Below are 24076 nucleotides of genomic sequence, written 5' to 3' on the forward strand. Positions count from 1 at the left end.
AAGGTTTGTTGTCACTGGTGGTTGTTTTCATTTGGCAGTGACCTTCTTTCTCCTGGAGACAAAGGTTCTATGCTGCGGAGTCAACCTTGAACAAGCTTTCAGCTTGGATTTATGGGTTTTGGTTCCCTCCATCCCCCGTCGTGACATGTGGCAAATGCCATTACTGGCCCTTAAACAGAACCTGTTTTACACAGGAAGGACAAATCAGTCACAGTGGAGCGTGGCTTTCAAGAAGATGAATGTGATCATAGAAAACTGCTTGAACTTGTGATTCAGTTTGTTTATTTTTCGAGTGAAGATCAAGTTGTATGTTTTGTGTGTTTTATTAGGTATATATTGCCGAATGCCTTATTTGCACTGAGCATATGAAATTCAATATTTGCTACACAAGTTCTACTTGTGCATCTGAAATGGAAGGTGTTTGTCCTAGTGTTAGCCTAATGCAGAAGGATCTCTAACTCAGCTCACAGAAAGGTTGATGATGGTAAGAGTGAGTATTGTGAATTAAATCTGCTAATTGAAGGAGTAATAAGATGAGTGTTCACAGAAGCATGCAGTTCCTGAGATTGCCTTGGTAAAGAGGCAGTTAGCCTTTTGCTAAGATAACTAGAAACCTTGGTTGACCTTGCAGCGAAAACCGGTGGTTAAAATTTGTCCTTTCCAGGCCAGGATGGACATTAACCATCTGTAGCCAATGACCTTTGTGCTTCTGCAACATAAAAATAGCTGAACAATCCAGGAGGACTCTGCAGGGTTATCAGTTCTTGTTTCCTGATCGCTTGCAATGATTCCTTTTCAGTTCTTATAGAAAACAAGAATGTAGATAACTTCTCTTTCCTGTGCCTCAAATTGATAGTTCCTAAGATTATAAATTGCATACATGTAGTACAGTGCTTCCAAGCCCAAGCCTTAACTAGTAGTTACTTCTGTCCAATACCAAACTATTTGTTCCTTAAAAGGCCTCCTATGATAAATGCCACCATTTGTCTTCATTTGCTCCCTGTCTGAAGGGATTTTTCAGTACTTAGAGAACTAACTGTACTTCTGAGTTGATGATTTCCCACTCTTCTCTTGATTGCTTGTTGTATATTTTTGTTGCATCTTGTCTATATTAGATCGCAATTTCTTCAAGACAGGAACTGTATGGTGGAGAATCCAGGATCATGGGGTGTTATCTTGGTTTAGGGCCTTTAGGCAATATTAAAATACAAATAACTATGCTTGAAAGACTGCTAACATATGATCTAAGCTGTCACAGGGTAGCAGTTTACATTCTGTTCCAGCTTAGCGATATACCGTCAAGTTTAAACAAGTTGGAAGCTGACAGACATTAGTTTTAGTGCTTGCTCTGTGGCTTACCTGCTTCTCGAGTCTTAACCAAGCTCTGTTATCAGAATACAATTAATAAATGGCCATGCTAATACATTTATTTGGGGATTTTAGTTGCAAGAAAGCCAGATCCTTCCAATATTTCCAGTGGCAGTTTTTACGTTGTAGTACAGTTCGTCACAGTGTGATTCTATATGCAGAATGTACAGTAGTGCACATCCAAATGCTATAAAAGCACAAGTGCTTCATTTGAAAAAAAAAAAAAAACTTTTTCATTGAAAGTACTTAAAAATTGGTCTGCAACATTCCTTCTTAGGCACGTGTTAAAATGTAGTATTCGGTTTACTATTGCATTCTGCTTCTCAGTTGATCAGATAATGTAATTTTTAATAACTTGTCAGCTGCCGGTAATATGTGGTTGTGTGCAATTCAAATAGGCTCCATGAAAGTCTCCAAAGTGGAAAAATGTACAATAAAATATCAGCGCAACATATGACACGTTATTTAACATCATAAAGTGTTGTAATGCTGAAAACTTACAGCTGTCCATAAGCCGTGTTAATAGGATGCTGCGTTGTTAGTTGTAGTGAATGTGCCTTACATGAGAGCCTCGCTGTTTAGCTGCAGCAGTTGGAGCTTCCTCGCTTTGATCTTTGGCAGATGCCAAGCTGAGCGTGCTGCTGAGCACCTGTGGAATTGGGGCATATCAGGCTTTTCGCACTTTAATTCGTTTCTGTGTCCTCTGATGTCGCAGTGATTATGAGTACGAGGAAGAAAAAATCTGAACAGAATTGAACAACCTCTGCTGCGGCAGCCGATTGCCCTTAGTCAAAGTCCATTTTCTGTTGGGTGAAAGGTTGCCTTATCACGAATTAAATTTTTCAGCTGAGGAAACCGTCTGACGAGAAATGGAAGAGAAATAGAAGGTTAGGGTTAACTGAACTGGTTAAAATAATTAAAGGCCTAAAAACACACTGGCTTTCCTGTGGGAGGCAGTGGGTCATCACCTGATTTGCACTGGAAGTATTTGGTACCTGAATGTTACCTAAGAAATTACTGTTTGGCAAATTTTTATATTGTGTAGGATTGTGTGAAATCATAAACAGGAGACTGATTAAGGGATAGCTAAGGCTGAGGTTTTTATGAGAAACTTAATTTAAAGCTCTGTAAAACGGATGGTGCTACTGAAACACGATTTGTTCTTGCAGCACTGAATGTCTTTATTGTGAGCCTAATTGGTTTGAGAGAAGTGGCTGACTTGTCTGTTGTGGGAGGCGCTAGGGGTTGGGATCAAAACTGCCAGAGCCACGTCTCCTGGTTTCTGCTGTACTTGAACATGTTTAAAATGTGGAGGGGCTGTTTAGGAGTGGGGGTTGATTGTTTTTAAGGTAAGCTTCCCAAGATTAATTCTGGGGGCTGTGCTGCAGAAGAGCACTGGTTCTTTCTGGCCTTCATATGTGTTGAGACGCACCTGGGAGTGAGTTTTCTCATTTTCTGCCTGTGCTGGTGGGGTTTCTGGAGTACCATTATTTTCAGTACCCTCTTTCTTCCCCTTGAAATGTGGGCGTAAGTGAAAGTGAGCTGAGTGACCATAGGCAGCCATGAAATTGGGTGATAAATGTGTAATCTTTGAGCAGGAATCGTGCAACAGGACTGATAGCCCCGAAGTAAATTTTGGGGAAAGAAGGGCGTTTAGGAACAGATGGGCCAATGTGTGGGAAGGTGGGGGATTACCCAGCTTGGAAGCTCCTGTGGTGACTGGGGATGTTTCTCTGACACTTTCTAGACTTCCATCTCAGGTATGAATTTCCTTCAAGTGCCTGCAGGAACCATCTTCACTTTTATTTAAGGATAGAATTACATATTAAAAGATAACTTGATGGAATGTCATACCATATTTATGTAATATATATAATTTTCTAAATGTGATTCACGTGGAGTCTGAATACAGCTATAAAATTAACCAGGTAGATAGCTGAATAGTTCAGCATGGGTTTATACATAGTTACAATTAAAATGAATCAAATTTTGGGAAACTGGATTGTTAAAACTTGATTTTTGTTTCAATAGCCAGTGCAATTCTGGCTATTATTGGACAAGCAAGAAGTAATAGAGCCCTGGGAGATCTTCAGCAAGAACATCAGCAGCAAGTTTCCAGGTGAAATCCTCCCAGAATGTGAACCTTGTCTTGGTGCTACTCTGTAATTGCTCCTTCGTTGGCTATCAAAAAAAATTACTGGCAGCGCTCGTGAGTAGTTGAAAGTGATCTGACAAAATCTACTGAGAGAGATTGTAAAGCTGAGAGCTCTGCTTTGGCCTTGCACGGTGCCTCGTTTGGGCTCTTGTGTTGATATATTGCTTTTTTCATAAGGAGTTCACTCTGAGAAATTATTTCTCCCAATTTCTGCAATTGGTTGCTAGTAGTGTGAAAATTAGGTGAAACTAATATGAAAGCGTGAAATTGATACTGAAACTTAATATCCAGAAGGTCTTTTTGTTAGCAGGAAAGAAGCAGAATTAGAACAAATGTGACACTTAAGTATCTAAAGGGGGAAAAATGACCTGAGTTTCAACAGCGAAACTTTGATAGACTGCATTTGATAAGAGGGATCTGGTGACATCTCTCTGCTCAGTACTGATTGCCCATGGTGGATTTTCAGATTTTCTTACGTTAATGTTATATTTTAAAAATTGATATTGTCACTTATTGCTGCTCTTTTGTACCTATTGATCAAGGAGCCCTGTCTGGGTGTACAAGATTTGCAATTTACTTTCAGGGTTTATGCATGTGGAGTGCATGCACCACGAAGTTCTATGGTTTATGTAAAAGAATGGGTGGTCACTGAAAGTAAACTTCAAGAGAGTTCAGACTAGAAATTAGGAAAAAAAATTCTTTACTGTGAGTGGTGAGACACTGGAATGGGCTGCACGGGAAGGTGGTGGATGCCCCCTCCCTGGTAGCATTCAAGGCAAGGCTGGATGGAGTGTTTGGGTCCCTTCCAACCCAAACCATTCTATGATTCTACGAAAGTAAGACTGAAAAATGATGAAAGCTGAGGATGGGGTGTGTAAAGAGATGTTCTACAACCTGCGCTAGAGCAGTGCTTAATAACTTATGTCTCTTAGTTCCTTCAGGCTTCCTTTGGATCGATAACTGGGGACTTAAAAGCTTGTTTTAAAGTTTGAGGGGGAAAAAATATCAATTTGGGTATGCTACAGTCTCCAATGAGTAGACTACTTACAGATTATTTCCCTCAAGTGCAGGGTGGTTTGTGTGTTCTGAATTTATTTGCTACTATTGTTGTTAAATGTTGCCTGTGTTCGATAACTAGTTCTATGTGCATAAACTGAAATAGGTTTCCTAAAAATACTGCATTGCAATTTATTTTGAACTTTTTGGATAAAATAGCTTGAAAAACTTATCATCAGTGAGGTTATTAAAAAAAAATCTATCAAATACTGCTGTGCTGTAGTTCATGGTCTTTTTTTTTTTTTGTATCGAGTGTAATTATTATTATTATGAAATAACATTTTAAAGCAATAGCACATATTTGGAGTCTTCTATGCATTTGTCTCTGTTGAATCTGTGCATTGTCAGAGCAGTGGGCTGAAAGACCTGAACTCCTGTTTTCTTCCCTCCTTGTACAGTTCCTTCATGTTTGTGCAGGATTTTAGAAAATGTGTTCTAAGATGCTCTTCAAGTTCTGTTGAAGTCTGCTGCTCTTATGCAGCCAAAGGAGTTTACCTCAAAAGCAGCCTTTTGTTACAAAAGAAATCAGTTGCAGTGGAAAGGCATAAATATTGAGGATATACTTTTCTGGATAGGTGCTGGCAGGAAGCCCTGTAAGCCTCCCTGTTTACTTGCTGGTGTTTTGAACTACGCTGTTCTGATTGTAGGAGTAAATAATAATCAAATGTGAATGCAGAGTGTGGAATTATCCCCTCCCTGATGAAAATAGAGATTGACCCCATGTAATTAAGCTGGTGTGACCACAGCATTGACTGTATTCTTACAAAAAAGTGTTAAAAAAAAATGATAAACTGATGAATAAACTGTGGGATCAGTAGGGTCATACACTGGCCAGTTAGCAGTTGAGCTTGAAAAGAGTTGTGCTTTGCCAACCTGCTGGTGCCCCACGCATGTGGTGACCTGGTTGGTGTTTTGGTTGGATTTCTGGTGGGGTCTCTGACCAAAATTTTTTAACATTCATCTTCTGTGCAATAAAAGGAGCTGCCCTCTGTAGGTTTTTAAGTGATGAAAGGGAAGCACCCAGCGTGAGCAAAGTGTGAGGGAGCGTGTGCTCCGATGGGCACGAGGTGCTGCCCTGGGCACTGAGGATGCACTCTGTTCAGCAGCGCTTTGTGCAAACGCAATCCAAATATTCAATTGCTATTTGGTTGTTGCTGAACGCTTCCCTTCACAGCGTAGGCAAATAGCTGTTGGCACAGCTATTGTCTCTGGCTCGGGTACTCTGGGGATGCAGCCTACAGATCTCTGTTACAGTGCATTGAGCAAAATAGCGAGTGGTCTCCTTTCAAACAATGCAAAAGCTTTCATTTTGTTTTGTTGTATTTAATTAATATAAATACACCCAGAGGCTTGAGCAATTGCTTTGTATTTTTTTATTAAAAAAATACAATGCTTTTTTTAATTGTTTAATCTTCATAGTGCACAAACTATTATACAAAATGTATAAACTTGTGTTAAAAGGATGATAAAAATTCAAGAGGGAAAATTGGCTTAAATATTTAAAACCGTATCGCTAGATCCATTGCCCTTTAGGTTCTGTGCCCTCAGGACAAAAATGGGCTTAAATATTTAAGTGTGTCTTTAGATCCATTGCCCTTTAGATCCCATGGCCTCCTTCATTACTTTATCTTCATATTTGTATTTTAAAATATTTAGCTAATTATATTCTAATACTGCCTCCAACAATGGAGCTGTATTATGCTCAGAAGTCCTAGGTTTTTTTTTTTTTTAAGTGTACGTGGCTGTTTAAGTTGCACAAGAGTTCTGCATGCCTGTTTGATGGAATATTGCTGTTTTTGTTTAACAGCTTTATTAGATTAGAGGGTGACGGTTATTTTGTTACCTCTTAAACTGTTTATAAAAGACATGGTTGCTGCTTTGCATGCTTTTTAATATTACAGGTTACACAAATTATCAAACAAAGACGAGCAGAAAGGAAAAAGCCAAATCCCTAAACTGGTTTCGGGATGATTTGATTTTTTTTTTTTCTGTAATCTGTTTGCAAGCAGAATCTCCCTACCCCCTGTTGCAAAGCTGCATTTCTGCTATGTTTTGGTGAGCAGTGAGGCTGGTGTTGGCCTGTTGCCCTGCCAGTGGTCCTGGGGCACCGCGATTCTTCCTGTGGAAAGGTGTTATTTAGTTCTGGCTGTGTTAATTCAGTTTCCACATTCATTTGCTGCTTTCTGGAGCAGGTGAGCACTGTGAGGTCCCATGGCTGCCGAGCAGCCAAACCTCTTATTATAGAGAGCACGACAGGCGTTTTGGAAGCGTTGAGTGAAATAGTGGAGGTTTGCATTGTGTAAATGCTGTCAGCAGAGATGGGAGCATTTCACCCCTGTGTGTCAGATAGTGGCACACGTTGAGATCGAAGCGCTGTATCTACGTATTTCAACAAAATATGTTGCCTCTCCCGCCTTCACATTTGCTTTCTAGTTTCATTGGCAGACAGATTGCTTTTTATGTCCTTCCTGTGCACATTGTGCCAGAAGGTTCCTTTGCAGAAAATAAATTTATAGTCACTAGCTGATAAAGGTCTTCCTGCAGCGGTCTGGCAGAGGCATTTCCAGAGCCGCCCTTCCCGCTGCTGCTCGGAGCCCCCAGGTGGCAGCCCCCCAGCTGGGTCTTCTCTCCGTGCTTCCGTGGTGATCGTCCACACCAAGTCGAGGGGAAGCTGAAGTATGTAAGTGGAAAATTCTTCAGTTACTTGGTCCAAACTGCGCTGCTGGCTTGAGCTCTGTGGGCTCATAAAAATGCTATCTCAGGTAGGAGCTTTCAGGTTTACCGGATTATGGGAGACCTTTGTGTGCGTGTGTACTCAGATGTGCGTGTGCACATGCGTATTTACTTCTCAAAACTGATGTACATCCAAAGAACAAATCACTTGGGTTCGTGATGTGGTTGGGTGCTAGTGAGAGTGTAGCCTGCTCTGCTGGTAGCAGCACCGAAGCAAGCCTGTGTTTTGATAACGTTTCTCTTAGGTTTTGCAGAGCTGTAATCGCTTTTATGTACGTGAGCTATTCAGGTTATTTAACAGTCTCTCAAATCTGCCATTTTACATACCTCATTCTTTATGAATAGAGATAGGCAAATGAAAAATAGCCTAGCAATCAGAAATTGTTCTTCACAAAAGGTTAGTAGGGGAAGAGGAGATGTGAAAGTACTTTTAAATAGCAGGTGTACTCTTTGGCATGATTTAAAAAAAAAAAAAAGCACAACAGTTTTGTCTCATGTTCCATTAAAATAAAAAAGGTCTTTGGAAATAATGAAAATTAAAAGTGCTTTTGTCTCCTCTGTTGCAGCATGCTGAACAATATGAGCTGGGTTGTCGTAATTTGTTGAATTCCACCTCTTGGTATTTGCAAGAACAGAACGTTGTCTAATACTAAAGCAAGAGTTTTGTCTATGCAATTATTGTGTTAATGTGGTTAGAAAAAAAGGGTTTTAAGATTTTGTTGAAGCTTATCCAGCAGCAAGATGTATCGAGATGACTTGCATATCTTAATAGCAAATTTTTCATCTCATTAATAAGGAGGAAATGTAAAGAATATTATCAAAACAGTCCGTCTGACTTGCGGAAAATGCAAAACTTTATCACGTTGCAACAAAAATAAACTCGTTTATGGCCACACGCACAAAAAAAGATTATGCCTTGTGTTTGCCTGCTATAAATTTGATTTATTCTTGTAGTAATTACAGTCGTTGATTTGGTGAAAGTTGAAAACATTTTTTTTTCCCCAAGCAGAACAAGACTTCTGCATTCCCATTGCTGCTGCATTGCAACACTTTGAACTTGCTCAGCAGACATGACAAAAGGTTTTAATTAAAATACTAGCAAGATAAAAAGAAAAAAAAAAAAACAAAATCATTTGTCTGCATTAACTTTGTGCATTTCTCATAAGTCTTTAATTCTTGTAATAAAGGAAAAATACGAAGACTGAGATAAGAGGTTGTCCTCCCTTCTTACTCCCTTCCTTGGCACAAGGCTCTCAGAGCTCTGGGATTTTGGGCTAATTCAGTGGCTCAGGAGTGCTGTTAGTTGGTGGTGGTGCAGAGGTGAGCAGGAGTAGCTTCATTCATTGAGCAGGATCGTGGTCCATAGGGAGGACTGGGGTTCACTGACACACAGCCGAGTCTCCTCCTTTCCAGCTCCCAGGTAACTATAAAATAACTCATTTGTCCTTGCCGCTTCAGTGTTTATGTTAAACTGATACAACAACGATTTTATGATTTTTGTAAATGGAAGCAATTTCTGGTGGTTAGCTAGAAAAGTGGTTGGGTTTGAAGAAGTCAGTTATATGTAGAAAATGTCACCTGCTGGATTTATTCTTCAGTCATACTCAACATCTGGTAGAAGATGAATGGTTCTTTACAGAGGAATAAGTGAGCATCCTCTCACCCCTTCCTTTTTTGTGGAGCACTGGCAAATTGTGTTTGAACACTGAAATGTTTTGATTCCAGTGTGACAGTGTCATTGTGCAGCATTGTGGGGGCAGTGCTGTGAGACGGGAGGATTTAATATATGCTCATATGAAAATTCTCAGCTTTACCCTACCTGAATACTCTGAAATTGAAGATTGTCAGTTACAAAATCAATAGAGTAGCTGAAGGACCTCCAAGAATTTGTCTGCCAAATCCACAGTGAATTGTGGCTGAGGAGCTCCCAAAACTCTGGGCTAAAAGTAGAGATCTTTGTCAGAGTTCATTAAGGCTTTCAACTCTCTTCTTCTTCTTCTTCTTTTTTTTTTTTTTTGCTTCTTTGTAATACTTTGTAAATATTTCATTCTCTAAAACATGATTTAAATAATGATTTAAATAATAATCGAGCAGAAACTTTGATGTAAATCAGTCACTTTAATCTTGCTTTGTTACTTTTCTCAAAGGAGAGGTTAATTATTAGTAGTTTAGTAATTATTAGATTGCCTTGATTTCCTGCTAAGTACAGCTTTTACAGTAAGGTAACACCTTTTGTCAGCCAATCCTAACATATGCTTATAATGCAGATTGTCTAAATATGCCAAGTAAGCATTCAAATAGTTCACGCTTGTAGTTTTGAGAGTAAAATGTTTGCTTAACATACATTGATTGCTGAAAGCAATTGCAGTGATACCAAATTCTTATGATTCAAAATCAGAGTTCAGTTTCAATATGTGAAATTATATTAAATTGTTAACTGTGTTTCTCTTGAATGTACTAAATATTGATACCAAAGGCCAACTTGCTGCATTTCGCTTCTAGTAGCGCTTTCAAGGCTAAAAACAGCTTTGGTCTTCACTCCGGATAGTGACTGAGAAATGGTTTTGGCCCTTGAAGTTATCCTAAAGACCGATTTCATCCCCTTGCTCTTACTGCTTGCTCTTAGACTGGAAAATGAAAACGAGTCTTCATGCTATGTAATTTCTTAATTGATTTCTTATTTTGAGCAAATCAAATGATTGAATTAACTGAATAAGCTGAAATTAGGAAAAACGCTGTTTCTGTCTCAGCCAAAAGGTCAATCACCATTTAGAGTTGGTTTAGTGTGTTACTTTCAGATGGCTGGCTCGGTGGTTGGGCTCTCTCGAAGGCGATGAATATATGTTTTTAAATAAGTAAATGCTTCAATATTTCAGAAACGTGAAGTTCTTTCCTAATAAAATTAGCCTTCACAACATATTTAAATGCTGTAAATGTTTATTCTGATTCTCAAGGAAAAACTTTCAACCGTGTGGAAAGACAAATTCATGCACGTGAGTGGTTTTTTTGGTCTGTGACTGTCGTATAAATACAGTCTGAGACTACAAGAAGTTTTTTTCTTACAGTTGTGATTACAAAAAATAAGAGATTTGGCTGTCCAAATCTGGTCATTGTGATTCTTGCACTGTTTGTTATTGCTTGGTCAAAAAGCCTTTATAATTAAAATGGAAATGTGTTGTAGTGTTGGTTATACTTTGTTTCACATTCAGTTTTCAGAAGGCAAATATTTCAGTGTGGGGTGTTATAAAGGTGGAGATGCAGAGCAATATGGATATGCAATGCATTTATTTTACTATTATGAATATATTTTTTGCTGCTTTATTCACGTATTAAAAAAAATAGAGGCAGCTCTGAGACAGGAAAGTAAGCCAAAACATATCCTAAGCAAAACAGGGAGCGTTTGTGTGGTAAATAACCTTTGAAAGTGCTCTTTATTTTAACAGTTTCTGTTATAGCAAATCACTCATCGGGGATTATAATTCATGATAATTCTGATATGGAAGTGGAGAAAGCTGTTTCTTTGCTTAAAAATGTGCTTGTCTAGATTCTGTGAGTATATCCATCTCTGTTTAATATGCGTCTACAGTAGATGCTGTGTGTTAATGGTTGTGTGATTTAAACACCTGAGCGTTTTATTTTTAAACATCAGCTTACCTTTAGTCACTTGGCAGAGCTTGTTTCACTTTTTTCCCTAGCTTTTTAAAGAACAAGATAGGTTTCATAGAGCTGTCAACAAAGCTTGATCATATTTAGGATGTGGATTTGCTGGTGATAATTGTTTATCAGTTCAAATGTTGCCACTAATTCTCCAATGTTAATGCATTCGTATGGTTCTTTGGGCTTTGTGTCAAAAGCCTTGTAGAGAGACAGATAAACATCACCTCCTTGATGTAATGGAGGGCACGTTTCAAGCAATGCTAATGTGAACCTAATCTAATAGTTCCTCTGAATTTTTCTTTCACGCTGTTTATTGCTTGTCTTGGATTTATGTGGCTACAAGAGTTTAGCAGTAGCTACTTGGAGGTTATCCTGTTGTGGGAGAGTGTGGTACAACAAATTGCAATGGGTTGAAAAGAAAAAACTGTCCACTGTATATTTTCATGTTAATTTTGTAGCATCCAATTCTCATAACATAGAAGTCCCCCCCTCTTTTTTTTTTTTCTGTAACAGTCCAAGTATGCTGTCCTATGGAGTAAGCCACTGGTCAACCAAAGAAGGCTGGGAGCCCCTGATCCTCAGCAGGGCAATCCTAGTCCTGACTCCATGGTCTCTTATGTACTGGTGGTACTCCTACAGGCTCCAGAGTGTAGCTGTTTGGACGTTCTGTTATCTCAGAGCTGCTTCTGTTCTTTTAGAGGAGTTCTGCTTCTCTTGTGTTGGCTTGGTACTGATCTGGGCTTTGTTCTAGAAAACTTCTAAGTCCTATAGACTCCCTTAGTCAGTTCTGTACAAGAATCTACTTAATGTGGAGTTAGAATTTTGCAGAGGAGGAGTTGGGGAACCACTGAGCGGGGCTCCGAGTGCTCTTTCCCGATTCATCCTTTGTAAATGTGTTCTGCTCCTTTACTCTTTTCCAAGCTAGCTGAGTATCAGCACAGATTTTTCTCAGACAACACTGTTAGCGTGTGTTTATAAAATGTGAAGTGCACACATCTTGAGATCTTCTCTTTAGAATGAAAAATTCCTTTTGCTTTGTGCCTGGCAAATTCCAAAGTTGGGGTAGCTGTTGAGGTAGGGATGCTTTGGATGAGACATGAGAGGCATTGCTCTATCACCCTGTCCCCAGCAATAGCTATTATAGAGGCAATAAAGACACATTAGGCTGATGTGCAGTAATTTTTCTTCTTAAAAAGAATAACTCTAATCCTAATTCATAATAATTAGATACTCTTAATTCCTAAAACATATATATCTTTATCCCTTTGATTACTCATGAGCTAATAGCAATTTGTATGCCTGTCAGCCTCGCCTCCTCGTTCCTTAAACCTCAGTTAAGCTCTTGGAGAGAGACTTCATTCACATTGTGTTTGTTTAAAAGCTCAGTCTTTGTGGAGGGGGAAGCAGAGGTACAGTGTGGCAGCCTTGATTAGAAGGGTGGTTTCTAGTTTATCTCTTGATTATTTTAGCACTGTAATGAAGATGGTAATTGGATGAGTCTTTGGGGGAGTGGAGTATGGTGAGAAATGAAATTTCTAGTGAAAACGAGTCTTTTCAAGGGATGTTGTTCATTTTGCTCCAAGCCAGAATTTTGTTTTGCTATACATCCTCTCTCTTGAGGAAACAACCAAAGAGAAATAGTCATTGAGTAACCCAGTGAAGGCATCTAGGCAGCAAGATGTTGATTATAGCCTACATGTGCTTGACTGGTGGAAGTCCACTCTAGTCTCTGTGAAGTCTGACAGACTTCAGCTGTTTGGTCATGAATCCGTATCCATGTATTCATGAGAAGTCTCACTCATATCTTGTTTCATCAAGATAGTGCCTCTATTAGTCTTCAAGGGGTCCCCTTGTCAGTGTGGGGAGTGCAGGTGACGCATCCAGTCTGGTGGTCCTGTTTTGGCTAAGAAGGGCTTGGGTGTTGGTGATCTTTCAGATGTTGCTGAATGCTCGTCTGCCTTCATCTCAAAGGCACCTATACCTAAAAAGGTCACTGGCACACCAAGATGCAGATATTTCGTGTGCCTCCAGTTGAGCCTTATTTGCTGAAGCCAAGCAGGAAATACCAACTCCTCCAGCTGTAGAAATGCATATATATGGCTCAGCGTGATGAAGGGCCTCATGATTACTGATCCAGTGGTGCTAAAAGAAAGGATTGTTGTTTCTGTCTTGATATTGTACGCTTTCTAACTTCCCATAGTGTGCTGTGATGCTGCACTGTACAGCTTGGACACTCCCAAGTCCAGTCTGTTAGCTGGCATTCCTGCTGCAGTAGGCAGGAGTGGGTTTTATTCTCAGCCGCATGCCTGGGATTTTTTGAGCGCAGACCTTTTGAGCACTTCTGAAGCACGTGGGATTCCTCTCTGCAATTGTAGCTTGGTTCTCCATGGCCTAACTAGCCCTTCATTTGAATCATGCATTTTGTTGTCTTTTGTGTTCTGTAGACGTTGAAGTCTGAAGTGATTGCTGAGCTGAGAGCTCCCTTGTGACCCAGAGTTGCATTTTCTGTAGAGATAAACTGGCACTTGAAATCATAAGAGAGATTTTTTTTTTCTTGAATTGTTCTGTCCTTCTGCCCAGCTCCATTTTACACTTCGGAAAAGCTATGATACTCCTTAGAATGGTTCACAGAGTTCTTGAATAAATTAATATGCAGCTCAGAAAACAAACTCACTTTCTTTGTACTTCAGTATAAAAACAAGAGAGCCCCAAATTGATTCTATCTGCATAGCTAAGACCAGTGCTGCTTGGGTGTGTGCAAATCAAATGTTTCTTCATCTTTTTTAATGAGCTTTCTCACTGATTTGCAGAATATCAGCTTGGTTCTTTATTACACAATATAAAATTTCTGCAAGCCAGATGCACACCAAAGGTAACATTAGACACTGAGCAAATAATTGTTTCCTGTCACACTGCATTAGTAACTGGGAAGAAAGAGTTTCTTAATTTGTATTTGCGCAGAACTAAATATAGCTCTAGCACATTTTAACTTCAGCTTTTGCCATTCATGTCCCTGAAAAATACAGCTTCATGTTTGTCATTTACTGTGGATATCATTTTAGACATTCTTACTTTTTTGCATTCCTTTTTGTGAATGTTACAGTTTTGGAAACTTGATTGAGAGGCAAACCATGCTCACAGAACATTCTGTTAATCCTGGGCTATTACTGTCTGCAGGGACTATTGCAGAGCTTTTTTCTCTAGTAGTAATTATAGCAAGCCTTGGTCACAACTCCCTCATTCAGCATTTAACAGGGACTGGGTAGTACCTAGACTTAATTTTCCAGTAAAAACTGCTCTGATTTTTTTTTTTTTACCTTAAGCCTGTTATTTGTCACCTGTGTTACTCTGTAGCTATTCTTAAGTGTTGTGCCATCAGCCTTACAGATAATAATAATAAACAACAGAAAAACAACAAAAAACTGTTAAGAAGTATTCAGATTGGACTGTACTTGCGAAAATCGTACTGTTAGTAAGGAAAATTTGATGCTGTGGAAGGATGCATTGAATAGATAGTTTCCTCTGTGGGAAGTGTGTGAGCTGATTTCTGTGCCTTGGGTATGTAGAGACCAAGATGGTAATTAGTCATTCACCTGTGTCACTTCTCAAGTCATACAGGTGCTGCCAATGCCTGCATTTCATCAGTGCTCTGCACAACTTCTCATGTTGTGGGTGATGCATGTAATTAGGAGGAGGATGGGACAGGCTTGCTGTTGCTAATGTGGAGGAGGAATCTTCTCTACCTGGCACTAGCTGTCTGCCTACACCTGTATCTCTTACCTTCAAAGATATCACTTCCTAAAAGCGTATAGAAACCTAAAGAAAATTGCCTAGGTTTGTAACAGCTTTCCTCTTGGCAGAGTGAGATTTATTTATACTGCTGTTTGTTACTCTGTAGGATGTGACAGGCAATTCCTTTGCCTGCTCTCTGTCTAAAATGTGAGTGATCGCTGGGAATGTGAGCTATTGCATTAGAAACTTTCCAGCGGGGAGAGCTTGAGTTTGAACTCTCCCCTCAATGAGATCTTTGAAGTTTGGGTCTTTAAAACTGTTCTCCAATCCAAGGAACTACTAGCGCAGTTGTCATCCCTCTTCTTCCGAGACAGGCTGGACCAGGATCCCTTCAGAGGCCATTAAAGCTGTTGTTTCATCCCCTGGAGAGGTCAGGAGGGAATAACTCAAGTCATTATTCCCTGCCTCTCCTCCAGCAGCTGAGCAAGCTGTGGAAGTTGTGTGACATGAAATGTGATTCAATCTCTGAGCAGCACGGAGTGGCCGCAAGACTTGGCAGCGAGGGGTCCTTGTGCATGCAGCAGAGGGGAGGAGGAACAGGTTGCATTTAGGAGCTAATTAATATTTGTGAATTACAATGTGCTATTGGTAAGAAAACAAATCACCCTGCATCTGAATATTTATGGTGATGACTTCCAGAGCTTGGGTCACGTGGTTCTTTTCCAGCTGTTGCATCTCCTCTTGTGACACGGTGCTTTGGGAGGAGTACTCTCCACAGTTCAGTATTAGTGGGCTGTGGGGTCCCACACGTTTTAAGTATTCTTTGCTGGTAGAGTAAGCCATGCAATTTAGCCTGAGATTTCATCCCATTAAGAGCCAAGCCATGCACGGAGATAATGCTATGTTTGAAGAGAAAGCAGGTGTTAAAGGTTGTTCTCCCTCTTAATGTTGTGTGCGAGTGCTTTACAGTAGATCAGACTTGCCTAATGTGATCTTCATAATGCTTTCATTTAAAATGCTCCCTGTGGTTTGTATTTGTGGAACTGAAAAGAGCAGACTCTACTCTGTAGCTTGGTGGGGCGGGGTGTTCGATTGAACATATGTTCGCGCTGTCGTTTGGGAAAGATAATGGGTTTTTAACCTCTGTCAGTGTTAGACGGAGGTATTTATGGAGCTCTATTAACACTGTGCCTAGGCAGCTAACCTTGCCGTACAGGTTTTTCTCAATTTGCCATTTTCTTTTGATAAGTTGTGGATTTTCTTGGCCTCTGACAGTACCTCTTGCTGTGTCAACCAGCATGGGAGCTTACCGAGGAACAAGGAATTCCTTGCTGTTGTCAGCACTGCGTGAAACGCTCGTGGCTACTGCTCTTGTGTGTTCAGTAAATATTGTTGTGTAGATTAAAAAAGCAGCTTTGCGGAGTTTCAAAAAATTGTTGTTCCCTTCTGGGCTCAATATGCAAAAGCTGGGAAGCTGACAGGCACTAGCAGCAGTGCTTCTGCTTTCAGCTGCTCCGGTTCCCAGACCTGGTGCAAAGCATGGGGCTGATGGATGCTGGGCATGGGGATGCTGCTGGCACCGAGCTTAACCCTAGTGTGGGGAGCAGTGAGTTTGTTTTAGTGGGGGAAGGTATCATTCGGTGTCCTAAAATCCTGCTGTTATGCTATCTCTGCTGTCACTTTGGACTTCTAACAACGTGAGTATGGTAGAGACAACAGTGTGCTTCATACAGGGGTTTATCTCTGGTGAACTGCCATCACCGCTTTCGTCACTGCTGATTAAATTTTTCTGTTAATGTTTAATCCAAAATAGCAAATGTTTCATGTTTGTATGCCCTCTGCATAAGCAGAACATCTGTTTCGTGAAGGTGGCTATGACATATAAAACTGAATTGGTGTAAAATTCAAAATATACATGAGTCAGTCAAGAAGACGCAAGGAAATACTTAAGCAATCACTTGAACGTGAGCAGGCTATGTTGTGGCAAAGTTTTCCAGGGGTCGTAAGGTGCACATGACATGGTGCTATGATGGATTATTTTCTACCCTTATTTTAAGTCTTTGCTCTCTGTCTTTCTATTAATATTTGCAGCGTGGAAGAGGATTTTGGTGGCACATTTCCCCTCCCTTTTATAGCAGTAGTGTCACTGTGGTGTGGCTGAGATAGATGTCTTGAACTGTCCCTGTGATCTAAGTGCAGAATATACTTTAGCTTTGGGAAAAAGGAGTCTTTAGTGGAGCAAGCGCATGTGCACCCCATGAACAACAGCAGTTATGTGTGTTAGAACTATAGACAATGCTACAGGGTTTCCAGGAAAAAAAAACCAGCTACAAAAGAAATGCATAAAAATCGGTGTCATTGTTAGCAGCAGAAACTGAGACTTGTAAGGGAGGAAATTAATATAAATTGTTGGCTTACAGAAATTTCAAGCGTTTTTATGCATTTAATAAAGGGTTGCCATTTAAGTAGCTTAAGCATCCTTCTCGGTAAATAACGTGTCCTGGGATTTAACAAACCACTTACAGTTGGATGGATTCCACTCAGATGTGATTGCCATTCTTGCAACAAAGACTAGCTGATGAAGAGAATGAAAAGAGCCAGTACTGAAATGGCCATCACATTAGTATGGAGGAAGGGGGGTGAACAAGTTTTTATCATCTTTCTTCTGTAAGTTCAGTATGTTAGTCTGGTCATAGGCAAGATGTTAGATGAAACAGAATCATTGTTTCTGCCCACAGGACTGTCTAACCCAAGCTGTCTCACCTTGGAAGAGGTGTTGGCTGGATATAGACTATCTGTGGAGAGATAGGAACTGGTAGGGCAAAGCCTGGTGAGCTGAAGACACAAGGCAGCAGCACAGCCAGAGCCAGATTTTTGGTGATGTGCCTGGAGAGGGGCATTTAAAGGAAAGCATCCAGCTAGATATGCCAGAGCTAGTGGATGAGAAACACTCGCTGAAACAGAGGAAAGGGGGGCAACGTGGTCAAGATTAGGAAAAACATACTGAGGAACATTGTAAATAGGTATTGGTAAGGTAGGGCTTGAGGGTTTAAAACAGGAATGTGTTCTGACTGACTGCAGTGAGCGTGGCAAACGTGTGCCAGAAGTGAATATAGTAGTGTAAGCACTACTACAGAGTCATTGGAGTCAACGCTGCATAACACAAAATTGCATAATATATTTATTTGTGAAGGTTATTTTAAATAGATCCAAGTCCTTGGAAAGGTGACTGTGTTCTGCTCCCTAGGCTGAGGTTTCCGCTGGGGCTGAGCCCAACCTGGTGGCAGGCTGCCAGCTGATGGCTGAGCTCGTCCTTCTCTCATGCTGGTTCACAGAATCACAGAATCGTAGGGGTTGGAAGGGACCTCCAGAGATCATCGAGTCCAACCCCCCTGCCAAAGCAGGATCCCTACACCAGGTCGCACAGGTAGGCGTCCAGGCGGGTCTTGAATATCTCCAGAGAAGGAGACTCCACAACCTCCCTGGGCAGCCTGTTCCAGTGCTCTGTCACCCTCACCGTAAAGAAGTTCTTGCGCACATTGGTGCGGAACTTCCTATGCTCCAGCTTCTGGCCATTTCCCCTTGTCCTGTCTCTGCACACTGCTAAAAACAGTCTGGCCTCGCCACTTTGCCCCCCACACCTTAGATATTTATAGACCTGGATCAGGTCCCCTCTCAGTCTTCTCTTCTCAAGACTAAACAGACCCAGATCACTTAGCCTTTCTTCATAGGGGAGATGCTCCAGGCCCTTCACCATCTTTGTGGCTCTCCGCTGGACTCTTTCCAAGAGATCCCTGTCTTTTTTGTACTGAGGAGCCCGGAACTGGACACAGTACTCCAGATGAGGCCTTACCAGGGCAGAGTAGATGGGGAGGATCACCTCTCTCGACCTGCTGGCCACGTTCTTTTTAATGCACCCCAGAATGCCATTGGCCTTTTTGGCCACAAGTGCACACTGCTGGCTCATGGCCAACCTGTCGTCCACCAGGACACCCAGGTCCCTCTCTGCAGAGCTCCTCTCCAGCAGGTCATCCCCCAACCTGTACCGGTGCATGCATGCAAGGTCATCCCCCATGCATGCAGGTCATCCCCCAACCTGTACTGGTGCATGTTCTCGCTTGGCCAATCTGGCAGCCAGCCTGTGCACCTGCAGAGAGCCCTCCAACCCCAGGAAATGAAAGAGGGAGTTCTTTTGTTGGCCCTGTTAGCTCAGGTTGTGAGAAGGAGCCTCAGTGGAGATGTGGCACTGAGGGACATAGTGGGCATTTTGGGGTTGGACATGGTGATCTTAGAGATCTTCTTAATGACGTATTGCCATGCTGATGGCATGCAGTGTGGTGACCACAGGGGGCACTGGTGGGAAGAAACTTGGTGCTCAGTTGGGTAGGATGGGAGGGAGTTATCAACTGAAGGTATTGGAGAGAACGCATTTTTAGTTGACACAGTCACAGAGTGACAGTGAGCCACAGCATAATGCCGTGTGTTAGTGAGGTGGGTAAGCAAAGCAATGGATAACTTTAAGGATGGAAGGGCCTTCAAGAGAAAACTCTACGAACTTGCTTCGTCTGGGCAGCAAAACGAGTTCTAACAGGGAGGTGGCATAATTCAGTTTTATTGGCAGGGAAATAAACTTCAGGAATGGAGAAGAGCTGTTTAAGCTACGGGATCAATGTTGGCATGAAAACAAATGGGTAAAAACTATTTGGGAGTAAATGCTAGGCTCAAAATGAGCAGTGTTTTGACTGTGGGAGGAATTGGATTCTTCAGCATGTCAGACACAGGAGGAGGGGAGGAATGCTGTCAGTGTGCTGGGGATCAGCCTTTTGGTTGTGGCTCTTTGAGGTAGCCTTTGTTGCAGCACGGAGCTTATGATCTATGAAGGAAATCCCTGCCACTCCACATCCATGTGGTGATGGGTTACTGTGATGGGAGTGAGGGTGGGACTGCTGTCCTGTGCTGTCACAAGTGGGAATACGTGCCAAACCTAACTGTTTTTTTCACAGGATGGAGAATTCATGTCATTAAACAAAGCTTTAGCCTTTTCTGTTTAGTCTGTGAATTTCTCTGCTGTTACTGTTGTTTATGACACTTATTTTTGTTGTTTTTCTTTCCCAGGTATTTTTATGGCCTCTGTCACAGTAGCGTCTCAGCGTCTCGCAGGCATTTATGGATTTATTCTGAGAACGTTCCTGTGAGGTAGGGGAACATTATTACCTACGTTTTACAGACTGAGCTGAGGCACAGTGAGATAAAGGTTGCAGGAGGAGTCTGTAGCACAGCCAGCAGTCGAACTCTGATTGCCAGCAACTTGTTTATTGTCCTAATCACAAACCCAGCTTACCTGTCTTTTTTCCTTTTCTTTTTTTGTCCTCTTTCTTTTCTTCCTGGTCTGATTATTAGCAGAAACAATCTGCAAATGGCTGGGACAACCTCTAGAAAGCATGATTAGGTTTCCTGGTGTCCTTTTTTTTAACATTGTTACTTATGAGTTAAATTGCCTTTCTAAAAATATCAGCAGATCTGTTTATGTTAAATGATTAACGTGTTTAGACTTTCAACAGATAAGCTGTCATGCTTTCTTTTGAGTCAGTAACTCCTTTATCCTACCTGTCTGGGCTTGTGGCTGTTGCATTCTTACCCTGCCTAAGCTAATGCCATCCCAATCACCTAAAGCAATGCCAAGAATTTCATCATCCATGCAAAGATGAGATTCATGTCAAGGCAGGTGTAAAGTTTCTCAAGCACATTTGTGTATAATTACTGTTTAACTTTATTTTTCAGAGGTCTTTTCAAGCCAGTTAAAATGTTCACCTTTTGAGCTCCCAGATATTCTCCTAGAAATTGGATTTCAGTGCCTGATTAGTGATGCTGATCCCTTTCAAAAGTATTTCAAAGTTTGAAACGTGTGCGCACTGAAGTGTAATTTACATCATAAAATCAAATATCATGAATAACAGCTTGAAAAAATACACTTTTTTCTTCAAATAAGGAAATTTTAAGATAGATCTCCCTTGAGCCCTTCTTTCACCTCAGGTTGTTATTTAAAGTGTGACTTTACTGCCTTCTCGTAGAGCTACATGAGCATAACAAATTATGAAGACATCAGCAGGCTCTCACAATTAAATATTTTTATTGTCTATTAAAATAAGCAACATTATTAAAATGATAACATTGCAAAGAAATACTAATGCTACCTTTCTAATTTTGTAGTCTGTATAATACATACATTGAATTATATTTATGCTCTTTATTAACGTATATTATGTGTCATTGTGTCCCCAAGAACGAAACCCTAATGACTCATGAACTGTCTCAAAGTGTACTAAATAAGATTAAAGAGCTGGCCAGTGACCTTAACAGTCAATTAGGCTATGCATTACTCAACCCAATATTTGTGGAGTGTAGAAGGGGAGAGAAAACTCATTAGCTAAGGTGCTGTTTGAAACAAACAAGATTTCTCTAATACCGGGAACTGGTCTTGTTGCTTGCATGGATACTGAAGCACTTAAAGTAGGTATGTGTGTCTGGAAGCACAGCAGTGTGGTTCTTAAAGGGTGAGGAAAGCCTGCTGGAAGAGAGCAAGAGGAGAGCTTTGGTGCTCAAAGTGTTCTGGAATGGATTCTGGTGGGTGCAGGTGGTGTTAGTCAAACATTGGCAATTCTAGGAGATGGTAGTCAGATGGTGGGATGTGCCATCTATCACGGGGTCATAGAGTGGTGTGTGTTGGAAGGGATCTTAAAGATTACCTAGTTCCAACCCCCTTGCTGTGGGCAGAGTTCCCCCTCTACTAGATCAGATTGCCTGGGGCCCCATCCAACTTGGCTTTGGGCATCTCTAGGGATGGGGCACCCACAGCTTCTCTGGGCAGCCTGTGCCAGTGCCTCACTGCTCTCTGAGTGAAGAGTTTTCCCTAACATCTGAACTAAATCTCCCTTCTTTTGATTTAAAACAGTTCCCCCTTGTCCTATCACTATCAGTTGGTCTTCATCTATTTTTATAAGCTCCCTTTAAGTACTGAAAGGCTGCAGTGAAATCTCCCTGGAGCCTTCTCATCTCCAAGCTAAACAAATTCTGTTGCCTCAGCCTGTCTTCACGGGAGGGGTGCTCCAGCCCTATGATCATCCTGTGCTGGGGGCCCCAGGCCTGGATGCAGTGCTCCAGATGGGGCCTCACAAGGGCAGAGTGGAAGGGGACCAATCCCTTCTCTCTCCGGCTGCCACTCCTCTGGTGATGCAGCCCAGAATACAGCTGGCTTTCCTGGCTGAAGGAGCACACTGCTGGCTCATGTCCAGCCTTTCTCCACCAAGACCCTCCTGTCTTTCTCAGCAGGGCTGCTCTCAGTCTGTTGACGTACCTGGGATAACCTCAGCCCAAGTACAACACCTCATGAGGTTCATGTGGGCCCACTTCTCAAGCTTGTCCAGATCGCATCTCTTCCTTCTGTTGTATCAGCTGCACCACTCAGCTTGATGTCATGAGCAAACTGCTGCTGGTGCACTCAATATCATTGTCTATTTCATTGATAAAGATGTTGAAGAATACCAGCCCAAAGATGAACCAATGGGGGAGATTGCTCATTGCTGGCCTTCAGCTGAACGTAGTGCTGTTATTGACCACAACTGTTTGGCTGCAGCTAGCTGGACAATTCTTTATCCACTGACTAGATCACACCCTTCATAACTGATCTCTCTGATTTAGAGATATGGATCTCTAACACTTTGTTACGCAAAGATGGCATGCATGGGAGGGCTTGTTGCAGAAATATTATGCTTCACAGAAACAGAAGAGAAGGGAAGAACTTGTTGTTAAGGCATACTGCATGTGTTTTCTCAAAGTTGATTGCATTTGGATAGAAGGGTGAGCTCTTTTGGATAGGAGGGCTCAGAGTGTGTGTGCCCACTGCACAGCAGTTTGTGAAGACAACATCCCCATTTCATGCAGGTCAGGATAGGGGAGGTGGTGGATGCACAACAACAGTGATGTTACATGCAAGCTGAGCTGGCAGCTTTGGTCATGCTGTTCTTCATCTCATTGGTGGTCATGTTCTGCTCAATTTCCTAGCCTTTCTTTTTGGGTATGTTCAATTATGTATGTTTTCAGCTGACCCTGAGAAGGTCTTCTGCCATTCTTCATGTAAACTTGAGTTTTAGGAAATAAAAAATGACAGACTTGGCCCATGTAAAATGTGGCTGAAAGTACAGTTTGAGTGGCATGCAGTAACATCTTTTAAAGTAAATAACTTTTTTGAGCTGAAATTGAGCAGAATCTCGCTGATCTAGGTCATATTTTATCTGCAGGGTTTCTTCTAAAGTAATTTCCCTAATAAAGTCCATCTCATGGTGGGGAGGGGGGTTACAAGAGGACTGGGGGGAAAAAAAATCCCAGATTATATTTGTGTTGTTCAGGTGAATGGGAGAAGAAAAAGGAAACCTTTTCGATCATGTCAGCCTGAATCTAAAGCATCTAGGGATGATTTTACAGGAGAGCCCCTGAAGATAAACTGTAACCTAGATTAGCAGAATTCAGATTAGGTTTTCAGGAGTTTGGAGACTGCACTACATCCGGAAGCAATCTTGACATTTGCTTACACTGAAATTATTGTATGATTGCTCTTTCAAGGATATACTAAAATATGTAGAATTTCCATTTAAATGTTACAGTCTTGAAAGTAATAAACTGAAGACTGTTTGAGAAGATTAAAACCAACAAAAACAACCACCTAAAACCAGTGTTTTCCACTTTCACTACCTATTGCTAGCATAATATTATCTGTCTGTGTGGTTATGGTTTGGGGGATTTTTTTTTTTTTTAATATGCAACATTACCTCTGAAGGTTGGGCATTGGGATTGCAGTTAAAGACAAAGGTTCTGCGTGATCAGTTTTCTTCATTCAGACATAAATGTGTAAAGCAATTGTCATCAAACTAACATTCTTCTCTTACAATTGTATAAATCTTTCTATCTTTGAACTGATTTGCACTTTGCAGTGTGTGATGCTGTATTGTAATTTAAAGGCTTTTCAGTAGTGTGGACTATGTTTCTACAACATACAGACACAAACCTTGTGTGACTTAACAGTATGATTGTGTGTTGTGCCACTTGGGCCTCAGCACAGTAATTCTTAGTGTGAAAGAAGGAGCTGCTGTGTCTGGCTGTAGTGTGGTGAGCAGTATTTTCTGGCTGTATGTTAAATGACAGCCTCCAAAGGGCATCGTCTGAATTCACTGGCACAGCTCAGCGCTCTGTGTAGGGCTGTCTATGGTTTTTTTTGGACTTAAAGTCTTTATGGTCCTTTTATCTCACAATGAGTGGAGTGCTTTAACAGCTTGGTGCCCAAAAGACACGGCTGCTAGCAATTTACCTGGCTTCACACTG

At 41.2% G+C, this 24076-nt stretch overlaps 1 protein-coding gene across 14 annotated transcripts in view; it reads left to right on the plus strand.

Annotated features, from left to right (window-relative positions):
- The window catches only part of PTPRF (protein tyrosine phosphatase receptor type F), a 342933-nt gene that overhangs the window by 63098 nt on the left and 255759 nt on the right, over positions 1 to 24076 (plus strand). For all 14 annotated transcript variants that reach the window (XM_090146539.1, XM_090146537.1, XM_090146542.1 and 11 more), the window contains exon 2: positions 19817 to 19897. The gene's annotated coding sequence lies outside the window, so the exon portion shown is untranslated. The remainder of the gene's footprint in view (positions 1 to 19816; positions 19898 to 24076) is intronic.

Source organism: Phasianus colchicus, chromosome 9 (assembly GCF_987193195.1).
Source record: "Phasianus colchicus chromosome 9, bPhaCol1.hap1.1, whole genome shotgun sequence".
NCBI lineage: Eukaryota > Metazoa > Chordata > Aves > Galliformes > Phasianidae > Phasianus > Phasianus colchicus.